The sequence below is a fragment of the Ursus maritimus genome, unplaced genomic scaffold, assembly GCF_017311325.1.
Source record: "Ursus maritimus isolate PB19 unplaced genomic scaffold, ASM1731132v1 scaffold_2, whole genome shotgun sequence".
NCBI classification, from domain to species: domain Eukaryota; kingdom Metazoa; phylum Chordata; class Mammalia; order Carnivora; family Ursidae; genus Ursus; species Ursus maritimus.
Genome location: NW_024424452.1, coordinates 96,575,867 through 96,587,707, shown reverse-complemented (window position 1 = coordinate 96,587,707; position 11,841 = coordinate 96,575,867).

Genomic DNA, 11,841 nt, shown 5'->3' with positions numbered 1-11,841 from the left:
TATATTTCTGACAGTCACCACTTCTTCCAATCTTTTGCCTCCTCTGAAGTCTCATTTCCACTCACGCTGATTTACCCTGGCCTCTGCTTCTCTACTATATCCGTATTAGAAAACGTGTCCTCTTTTCTTTGATTTCCTTAAAACAGCCATCACATGAGAAAGTTTCATAGGGGACTTATACTAAAGCTTTGGAGGTAACAGAGGGGTAATATGGCTGGCTACACAAGACAGGACTTCCACAGTGAATGTTCCAGAACTGTGATCCTAAAAGACCACTGCCTTTCCCTGCCACCAGGAATATCTTCTGTCTGACTTTCTCTGCATGACCTTGTCAGTCTCTAGGCTTTTCTGGTCTGCCACTTTCCCTTCTCAAATCTCTCCTTGTCAGACTTCATCTATTCTTGCTCCCACTGCCCCAGAAACTCATTTCCCTTCACTTTATTAGGGAAAGCATTTTGGGTCACCATCTTTCCCTAGTCTCAGGAATTTTATATCCGAAAGTTCATGAATGTACTCAAATAAACCAAGCGCCATCCATTCCAGATCTGGACACCAAGCTATAGAGAAGATTCAGGAGAATCTCTGAATTATGGGTCTTTCCATATTTCCTTTCCTGCAGTCTGTGGAGGGCAGTGTGGAGACATTTTCACACTGATGTGAATTATGCCACAGTTTTTGTATTTGTTAATTCCAAGTTAATTACACATAATTATAATTATAGAAGTGATATATATGTATATATCAAGAATTCAAGCCTTACAAAGGCATATATAAAACATGAAAATGAAATTCTTCTCTCCTTCTGCCTAAGTCTTATTGTTTTACATTTTTCTACTGATTAGCTTAGTCATTCTGCAGAGGAAGCACACAGTATATCATTCGACATTTTCTCTCTAAAGAATATATTTTTATTTCCTGCTACAAAATGATCAATCTAGCTCTGACTTTTTGCCCTCCTCTCTCTCTCCATCGGTCAGTCTCATGTAATATTATTTTCTCTTATTGATGACTTATCTCTTTGGCTTTAAATAACTTACTTAAATCTCTATTATTTATGCAACTCTAATTTTTAGTAATTTACTATTTTACTAAAGTCATACAAGCAAATAATTAAAAAGTCAAATAATCCAAAAAGACTTGTAACGAAAACTCTAGTAGTTTGACACACTCAATCCATCCCTTGGTCTTATGCCCCCAAAATGACCACTTTCAACTCCTTTAGCTCTCTCTTAGGATATTTATCTATAGATTTCCAAATGACATTCTCATCCTCCTTATGTTTATTTATTATTTTTCAACATTATGTATCAACTTACTATCTGGAAAGAATAGAGTTTAGGTCCTTTACAGTACCATCTTTCCTCAGTTTAGTCGTATCCTACTCCTTGATTAAATTAATAGTCAGTGTTTACCTTATTATGACTGAGCAAATCATAATCATTGCCAACACACAGTAAGCCAAGTAATAACTTATGAATCTCCTTCCTTACAAGCAAATGTTTTAATTTTTATGACTTGAATATTTTATCTTGCTTTTGGTTTAGTTTTCTGCTTCTGTTGCTGATTCTTGCTGCAATAGACCTTTCATAGTCCAGCAATATATTTCTGAATACGCTGAGATGTGTCAGATACAATTTCAGTTCCACCCCTCACCACGCCACACCTCCTGGAGATTTCCTCTCCGGGCCTTCCAGTCAGTGGTTCTGAAATGAATTGTTTACTTTTACTTTTTTTTTTAAAGATTTTATTTATTTATTTGACAGAGATAGAGACAGCCAGTGAGAGAAGGAACACAAGCAGGGGGAGTGGGAGAGGAAGAAGCAGGCTCCCAGCGGAGGAGCCCCATGTGGGGCTCGATCCCAGAACGCTGGGATCACGCCCTGAGCCGAAGGCAGATGCTTAACAACTGCGCTACCCAGGCGCCCCGAATTGTTTACTTTTAAATCTTAGGTCTTCCCTTTGCTGTGATCTTCATTACTTGGATTCCACGTCTTCATGTATTTTGGTTTATTTCCTCATTTTTTTTTAGTGCTTAAGAAAAGATGTCTAGGAAGTAACATCTTTACATGCGTTAAAATATCTTCTTCTTCTTCCTTTTTTTTTTTTTAACCCTCACAGTTGATCGATAAATTACTTGTATATAGAAGTGCGGGTTCTTTCAGAATTTTGAAGTCACTTCTCTGCCGTCACTCAGCTTCTGGTGCAACAGTCCATGATATTCCAATCCCTGATACAGTGTTACTGATTGCCCACCCCTCCGTGATTTTAGTATCTTCTCTTTATCTCTGTGGCTTTGCTGTGGGGTGCTTTTTATGCATTGACATGGGCGCCTTCTGGGAATTTTTGATCAGGAAACACATGTGCTTTAGAATTTAGAAATTCGTTCCCTTATTTTCTGGTTTTGTCTTGTCTTGTTTCCCTCCTCCCACCTCCTGCCCCTGGAATCTGCTTCAGTAAAATATTGTTTTAACCTTTTCTACCTTACTTCCCATATCTTTTTCTTTGTGTTCTACTTGCTGAGAGATTTTCTTGACTCTGTATTTTAAGACCTTTATTGACATTTAAAATCTCTTTATTTCATTTTAATTTCCAATAGCTGTCTCTACATGTTCCTTTTAAGTGGTATCCTATTCTTTCCTCGTGGATACAATATAATTTTTTCGGTCTTTGAAAATATTAAGTATAGGGTTTTTTTTTTTTAATATTCTCTGCTTCCTATTCATAAGAAAGAATGGGGCTGTAACATATTGACTAACGTCTCTGTATGAATGAGCAAGGCTTCTTTAATGGTCAACTTCTTTGTAGCAAGGTGGGCAGCAAGTTCAACTATTTGTATGTTTGTTTTATTTTTAAATGGGACATGTCTTCTCTTTGGGGATGCTCAATGTCTCCTGAGATTTCTGTAATCCCCTCTGGACTGATCTATCAAATTCATTCTTTTCTCTTGCTTTGCTTTTTTTCTTTTTTCTTTTTTAAGATTTTATTTATTTATTTGAGAAAGAGAGATCATGAGCAGAGGGGAGGGGTAGAGGGAGAGGGAGAAGAAGACGCACCCCTGAGTAGAGAGCCCGATGTGGGGCTCAATCCCAGGGCCCTGGGATCATGACCTGAGCCAAAGGCAGATGCTTAACTGATGGAGCCACCCAGGTACCTTTGAGTTTCTACTACTTATGTGGACCATGTAAAATACAGAAATGAGTGCTTCTAAGTTTGTAGGCAATTTCACTGCCCCTTTCAGCTGTCAACTTCTACCTACATACTATTATTTTTATATTGCACATTTATAGCTCTTTGATTCTACTGAATATCTTTGACCACTACCCATTGAAGACAGAACTAACCTCTGCCATATAGTACACTTACTATTTCATTTTGGGCTTTGTTCACAGTAAGTGTTCAATAATCATTTCATAAAGGGATGTCTGAAATTCCATGAACTAAGACTTAGTACAAAAAATCAGTTTTTAAAAATTCTCTGCTGAATGTAATTCCTTCTATGGTACCACAAAACAAAAACAAGTGGTCCGTTTCCTTTCTGGCTTAAAAGGAAAGCCCAGAGCCATGACAAGGGCCAGGAATAGTCAAGATAATCTTGTTAGTACAAATAGAATCAAGCTGATTATGCAGTTGGATAAAAAAAATCGAGAAGTAAATATATTAAGGCAAATATAAACTACATATAATATTTAATATAGTATTAAATTGTGACAAATTTGACCCTGCAGTGTGGTGGGAAAGGATGCTTTTTTCAATACATATTTTCTAGGTCAGTTGGAAAGCTATATGGAAAAATTGTATCTTGGTCCTTACCTTACCTCTACCCAAAAGAAATCCAAAGTGGATTATAGACCAACCTGTGAAACATACAGAAGAACACGTCCATGATCTTAGAGTAGGAATACTTCTTATATACAGCAATATAAAAAGCATTATGAAAAAAGTTATAAATTATCCAATATTAAAATAAGCATTTCTGTTCATTTAAAGACATCATTAAGGTTCTCTAAAGAAGACATAAAAATGGCCAATAAACACATGAAAAGCTACTCAGCACCATTAGTCATCAGGGAAACACAAATCAAAACCACAATGACACCCCACTTCCCACCCTCTAGGTTGACATTCATACATTGTTGGGAAGAATGGAAAATACTGTAGCTGATAGGAAAACAGTTTGTCAGTTCCTCAAAAAATTAGAGCTCCTATATGACCCAGCAGTTCACTTCTAGCTATACACCCAAGAGAACTGAAAGCCTATCTTCATACAAACATAAACACATGAACGCCCATAACAGCATTATTCATAATAACCAAAAACTGAAAACAACCCACCGGATGAGTGGATAAACAAAATGTGGTCTGTCCATGCAATGGAATATGATTCAGCCACAAAAGGGAATGAAGTACTGACACCTGCTGCAACACAGATGAACCTTGAAAACGTGACGCTGAGTCAAAGAAGCCAGACACAGTGATGAAATGTCCCAAATAGGCAAATCTATAGAAACAGAAAGGAGATTAGCTGTTGCCAGCGACTGGGGGGAGAGAATGAAGAGTAACTCCTAAAGGGTCTGGGGTTTCTTTTTGGGGTGATGAAAGTGCTCTGGAATTGGATAGTGGTGATGGTCGCACTATCATATGAATTATACACTTGAAAATGGTGAATTTGTGAAATGTTAATTATAACTCAAAAAAAAAAAAAAAGGCCAATGAATTGGGCTAAATTGTCCTCCCTGTCTCTCTCTCCAACACAAATTTGTATGTTCTAGCCAGAGGTATTCTAGTACCTCAGAATGTAACTGTATACAGAGTTAAGGTCTTTAAAATGTGCTTAAGTTAAAATGAGGTCTTTAGGGTGGGCCCTAGTCCTATATTAGAACAGGAAGTTTGGACCCCTCCCACACAGAGCTTAGACATGCGTGCATGCAGAGAGATGACCATATTCTAGAACAGAATTCTCCCCCCCAGCTCTCATCAGAAACCAAACCCGCTAACACTTTGATCTCAGACTTCTAGCTTTCAGAACTGTGAGAAAATAAGTCTCTGTTGTTTAAGACACCCAATCTGCGATAGTTTGCTATGGCCGTCCTAGCACTACAGACACCATTAAGGAAGTGAAAAGGCAAGCCACAGGCTGGGAAGTGGTACTTGTACCCATGTCCAGCTAAGGACTTATCTCCAAAATATATAAAGAATTCTTACAAATTAATAAGAAAAACATATTCAAAGTACTAAAAGAATGGAAAAAAGACCTGAAGAGCCTCCACAGCAAAGGATATTCTACTGGCCTATAGACATATAGAAAGATGATCAATTTCATTAGTTATCAGGCAATTACAATTAAAACAACAGTGTATGGTTGAACTACCACATGGCTGGACCTCGAGGCCATTAGGCCAAGTGAAATAAGTCAGACAGAGAAACACAAATATCATACGATCTCTCTTGTATGTGGAATCTAATATATGTATACGCTCACAGCTCCAGAGAAAGGATTGATGGGAGACAGAGGTAAAGTGTGGGGGTGAGAGAAATGGGTAAACTGGTTTTTTTTTAATTTTAAACAAATTGAATACATTTTTAAAAATAAAACAAAAAGTCCTTTAATACGAAAGTATAAACATCATAAACTGATGAAATATTTTCCCATACATATGCGTGCAGACAGCAAAGGAACAATATTTCAATGTACTACAGGGCATAAAAATTCCGGAAAACAAATTAACTCTCTACAAATGCATTTGCTTATTTGACTATGAACTTTAAATGTAATGTAACTTTGTAGAAATAAAGAAGCTGCAGCTGAATTTTGTTTCTTAGAGAGCAAAATTGGGAGAAAAAATTTTGGTTGGATGTTTTAAGTGGTTGTTGATTCCCCTAAGAATTAAAGTTGGCCAAGAAAACACAATCAACAAATACACACACATATCCTACTCACGAATACACTAGAGATCAGGCTTTTTCATAAGAAATTTCAAGTATAGATACAGTGCTTATGAACTGAGAAACTATAAAAGAGCAACTATGTAAAGCAAAACAACCCTTCCCCCCAAAATACAGAGCAATTTCAGTATATATCAGAAGGACTGCTAAGATGATAAAATACCAAGTGTTAGCAGAAACATATGGCAACCCCAACTCTGCAAAAACTGTTGGCAAATTTGTCCAATTGCCTTTTACTTACTAATGCTGAACATGTGCCTACTCTGTGATCTAGCAATTCCCCCCCAGGTACTGCCCCTAAGATGTGCGTGCACCTGTTCAACAACAGACAAGTATTAGAATGTTTGTAGCAGCCCTATCTGTAATAGTTCCGAACTAGAAACCACCAAAATGCTCACGTGCAGTAGAGGGGATAAATTAATTGTGATACAACCCATGATGAAATATACAACAATGGAATGAACGGTTATATGGATGAATTCCAAAAAATAAAATGTTTACTGAAAGATGCCAGACACAGAATAGTACACACTGCTTTATTTAACCTATGTAATGTACAAAAGCTGGCAAAAGTAATCCATAGAGTTTGAAATCAGAATAGAAATCCCTCTTAGGAAGGGGACATGAGGAGGGCCATGAAGATTCTGGTAATTTTTTTTTAATGTTTTTTTATTATATTATGTTAGTCACCATACAGTACATCCCTGGTTTCTGATGTAAAGTTCCATGATTCATTAGTTGCGTATAACACCCAGTGCACCATGCAATACATGCCCTCCTTACTACCCATCACCAGCCTATCCCATCCCTCCACGCTCCTCCCCTCTGAAGCCCTCAGTTTGTTTCTCAGAGTCCATAGTCTGGTAATGTTTGGTTTCTTCACCCTGTTAGTGATACATGGGTGTGACTCAGTGTGTAAAAAGTCAACTTGCTCTATAAGATATTGCACTTTTTTGCATGGAAAATATATTTCAATAGAAATTAAATTAAAGATTGAAAAGAGAGTGGACATTGGATTCTATGATATCCCTCTAAAAGGAACAGGTTTGTTTGTTTGTTTGTTTTTTTAAGCAGACAATGAACTTATTTGGATCCAAACTGAACATTCTGTTTCAAATAGCAGCTCAAATCTGAGTTCTGTTCTTTTTCCTCAGGCGGGCTGTTTTCAGTCTGTCCTGCTAATGAGTGATTCAGAAATCAGTGGAGCTTTGGGCAGAGTTTCTACACAGTATGGTCACACCTTCTCTCCGGCTCTCTAATTTCCAAGTGTCCCTTCATTTTCTGGTGGCTGTTGTTGCCCCAAACTCTGTTTCTGTTTCTTCAGGACAGAAAGACTGCCGGTCTTCCATTATGTTTGAGCCATCCCCCACCATGCCAAATATGATCTTCTCTCGGGTTAGCAGCCATGACAAATGGGAAAGGCACTTTGCTTTGGTTCACAATCCGGTCCCTTCAGGTAGGCTTTTCCCTCACCTTCTATCTTTTCTAGAATTTGTAATAGTTATCTGTGGGAGGATAAAACCATAGAAACTCACACCGCCATTCTCCACACTCTGACACATAAGTAGCCTTTTAATCTTGCAGGTCATGTTGTTTTCTCTTCAGGGAAAAATTTCCCCTAGATACTTGCATGGTTTGCTCCCATATTAATTTAAGTCTTTGCTCAGGTGTCAATTACTCAGAGAAGACTTCTTTGACCATATTATTTCATATAGGCCACCCACCCCACCTCACACAGGACTGTCTACCACTTTCATTATTTTATTTTCATAGCATTTCTTTTCTGACTTTATGTTACACGTTACTTTATGTTTTTGTTTAGATTTATCTTTCCCACTAGACTGTACGCTCTACGAGTACAGGAATGTTTGTCTGCTTCGGGTAGTGTTGTATCTTCAGCACCTAGAACTCTTGGCTCAGGGTCGGGGCTCCATAAATACTCATTAGATTAGTAGTCCATGCTAGACAATGAAAAACAAATCTATGCACAAAAATGTTCAACTGATTTTTGACAAATGTAAAAGCAAGTCAATGGAGAAAAGGTAAATTTTTGGACAAAGAATGGTACAGAAACTGGATATTTAGAAGCAAAAAGTGAACATTGGTCTAAACCTCACACCTCATATAAAAATTAATTCAAAATGAACCTTGGACTAAAATGTAAAACATAAAATAAAAAGAAAAACGTTTAGAATAAAGCACAGGAGAAACATTATGGAATCTAAGACTTAAATGTAAATTATAGAACTATAACACATATTTTTTATTGCTTTTTAAAATATTTTATTTATTTATTTATTTATTTGAGAGAGAGAGAATGAGCAGTGGGGAGGGGCAAAGGGAGAGAGAGAGAGAGAAACAGACTCCCTGCTGAGCAGGGAGCCCAACAAGGGGCTCAATCCCAGGGTTCCATCCCAGGGCTTGATACCAGGGTCTGGAGATCATGACCTGAGCCAAAGGCAGACACTTAACCAACTGAGCCACCCAGCTACCCCAAAACTGTAACACTTTTAGAAAAAAAACATAGGAGACAATCTTAGGATATATGGCTAAGCAAAGAGTTTTTAGACTTGACACCAAAGACACAATTCACAAACGGAAAAATTGATCAATTGGACCTCATTAAAATGAAGACCTTTTTATCTGCAAAATACCATGTGAAAGGGGTAAAAGACAAGCTATAGTCTAGGAGAAAATATTCTCAAACCATCTATCTGACTAAAGACTAATATTTAGAAGAGACAAAGAATGGAATGGAATATTGGCACATAAAATAACCTGAATGGATGTCAAAGGAATTATGCTAAATGAAAAGAATCTAATCCCGAAAGATTACATACTGCATCCTTCTATTTGTATACACTTTTGAAATGACAAAATTTTAGAAAAGGAAACCAGATTAGTGGTTGCCTGGGGTTTGGGCTGGGGAGATGGCCAGGAGGGAAGTGGACGTGGTTATAAAAAAGGCAACGTGAGGGATCTTTGTGGTCATGGAACTGTTCTGTATCTTGACTGTAGTGGTGGATACAAAACCTACACATGGGGTAAAATGGTACAGAACTGAATACACTCGCAAGTATAAAACTTTGAATTAGATCAGTAGATTGTATCAATGTCAATGTCCGTTCACACACTGGCTCTTGATTAAGTCCTTTTGTGGTTTGGAGGAGGGAGATAGTGGTTCTGCGTTCTGGATCTTAACTGCATTTTCTTATGTTCCTTGTCTCTACTTTGCCTCTAAATAGTTATCTATTTTTTTGACAATTATTCATATTATTTTAAAAGTACTAGGTTATAGTGGAAAGCATGGATCTAGTTCAGATTCTGGCTCAACCACTTATTGTTTGTAAATTTTTTGCAAGTGTTACTTAAACTTTTTTGAGAAGATTATTTAAAAAATCACAGGATTGGGGCGCCTGGATGGCTCAGTTAGTTAAGTGTCTGCCTTCAGCTCAGGTCATGATCCCAGGGTCCTGGGATGGAGCCCCACATTGAGCTCCCTGCTCAGCGGGGAGTCTGCTTCTCCCTCTCCCTCTCCCACTTCCCTTGCTTGATCTCTCTCTCTCTCTGTGTCAAATAAATAAATAAAATCTTTAAAAAAAAAAATCACAGGATTGGGGCGCCTGAGTGGCTCAGTCAGTTAAGCATCTGACTTCTAATCTCAGCTCAGGTCTTGCTCTCAGGGGTGGGCTCAAACCCTGCATTGGGCTCCACGTTGGGCGTGGAGCCTACTGAAAAAAAAATTCACAGGATTGTTGTAAGATTAAATGAAAGCATTTATGGAAAATGCTTAGTACATAGTAGGTGCTTAATAGAAGGAATAATTCAAAATAGTCCTCTGGTGAATATTTTTAATTGCTTGCTTTTTTTCTAACTGTTTCGTATTGTCTTGGATTCTTTTGCTAAAGTAAAGCAAATTCATGGTGAATTTATTTGCCTTTCTTTGTCTCAGGAAGGTTGAAATTTAATTGTGCTGTAATCAATACTACATCATAATTTACCTGCTTATCCGTAGCGGGAGCTAAGCCCTTTGGATTTTGAACCCTATAGTAGCCTGCCACCGACCTGGGTAAGAAGATTGTTTCCAGGCGTTTCTCAAAACTCATTGTCTTCTTTGAATAAAAATCAGCCTATCTTCAAATACAACTTCCCATGAAAGATAAGAACTGTGCACGTAAACACTTGCCGTTTGCTGCTTTAGCCCGAGACACAACACAGGACCAGGTGTATCTATTGGCTGATTGAACACATTCCAAGTCGTCCTAAGGTTTTATGGAGCTTTACTCTCTTCATAGTTCACCACTCCCCTCCTTCAATGTCTGGGGCTTGTTTTCTCGCTGCTTCAGGCACCACTGTTCCTGTCTCTAACAGACTAGAAAGGCACCCAAGTGTGATTCATCAGGTGCCTTAGGTAACTGAGAAATAACAAAATGGAACGTCCCCCTCAAATACTGTCTGAGGAATTTTTTTCAGGCCAGTCTGTATTCCTGAGCCTTTTCTGACTTCTCTCTCCCTACTAGGCTTTAGAACTTCAGGAAGGGGATTTAACTTTCTCTGACATTTTTTGTTTTGTCTGTTTTTTAATTTCATTCTGCTGTTGCCAGACCAAACTCCTCACTGAAGTCACAGGTTTTCCTAATAGGTAATGCTTCTCAGAAATAGCTTTCTGGCACACTCATTTTCAAACTCTACTGGACTTAGCAGTCAGCTTTATCCTACTCAAGTTTTGCTGCCCACTCTGAACCAAAGTGCTCTTTGACCGTCCCTTGTTTGTTACACAGAAGTCGGTTATTCACATTTCTCGATAGCAATTTCCCACTCCTACCATGAAAAAGAAAAGGTTAGGGTTACACTTCTAAATGCTCTCAGGGTTGCACAAATCTGCTTGCACCTGGCATCCAACCACTGACGCTAGAAGAGAGGTTTCAAGTGCCCTTTGACTCTGTTGTTTCCTGGAACCCTCTTCTGCTCAGCTTCTCCCTAACTCAGAGCTCAGTCTTGACTTGGACTTTTCCCTAGGGTTTTGCTGACCCTTGCACAGCTCAACTCCAGTTTGGCACGAGTTGCTGAGAGTTGACTCTCTTTCTTCCAGAAATTTCCGGGTGAAATCTGAGAGTTTCTGCTGGTGCAGGGTCAACAGGAACCACGAGGACTCTCCCAGGGAGCCACTCCCCAGCTCTGTGCCACCTTGGGGTTCCGCCTGAGCTCCTATGCCCAGCCTGCATACCTGGTGAGTAAGGCAGTTACGGAGCTTAGAGCCCAAGGCAAACAAAGAGAAGTGTTCAATTAGTGAAGAGAAAGTAGTTGAAACCAATTCTTTGCAAATGTATTCCTTACTAGGAATTCTAAAAGTATGACCAGATTGTAGTGTGTGAAACTCTTTCAATGTGGATTAATTTATGAAAATTACTTACCAAACTGCAAAACATAAAACCACATTTACAAAATATCTCATAGTTTACACAGGACTTTTACGCACATAACTCATGAATTTAGACTTCAGTGAATTTTCTCATAATCAGTGATAATTACAATTTCACTTTTGCTTTATAGATGGTAAGAATATGACAAACAATTAGAAACAAAAATATCTGGGATAAAAAACTCATTTAAAAAATAAAGGAACTTCAAGCATTTGTGAATTTATATTTACAAAGGTGAAGTTACTTGCAATTTATTCTTATCCATTTACAGGAGCAGAGCCCCAGGAATGTATATCAAAAAACTATTTTCTCTGGTAATGGTACCTGCCTATGCCTAAAATTATTAAAACCTTTTGAAAATATTTTGGATTTCATTCTTTCCATTAATAAAATGGAAATTAATAAACAATGTATTATACCATAGATACAATTTCATTGTTAATAAGAATTAACATTAATAAAACACGTTATACCT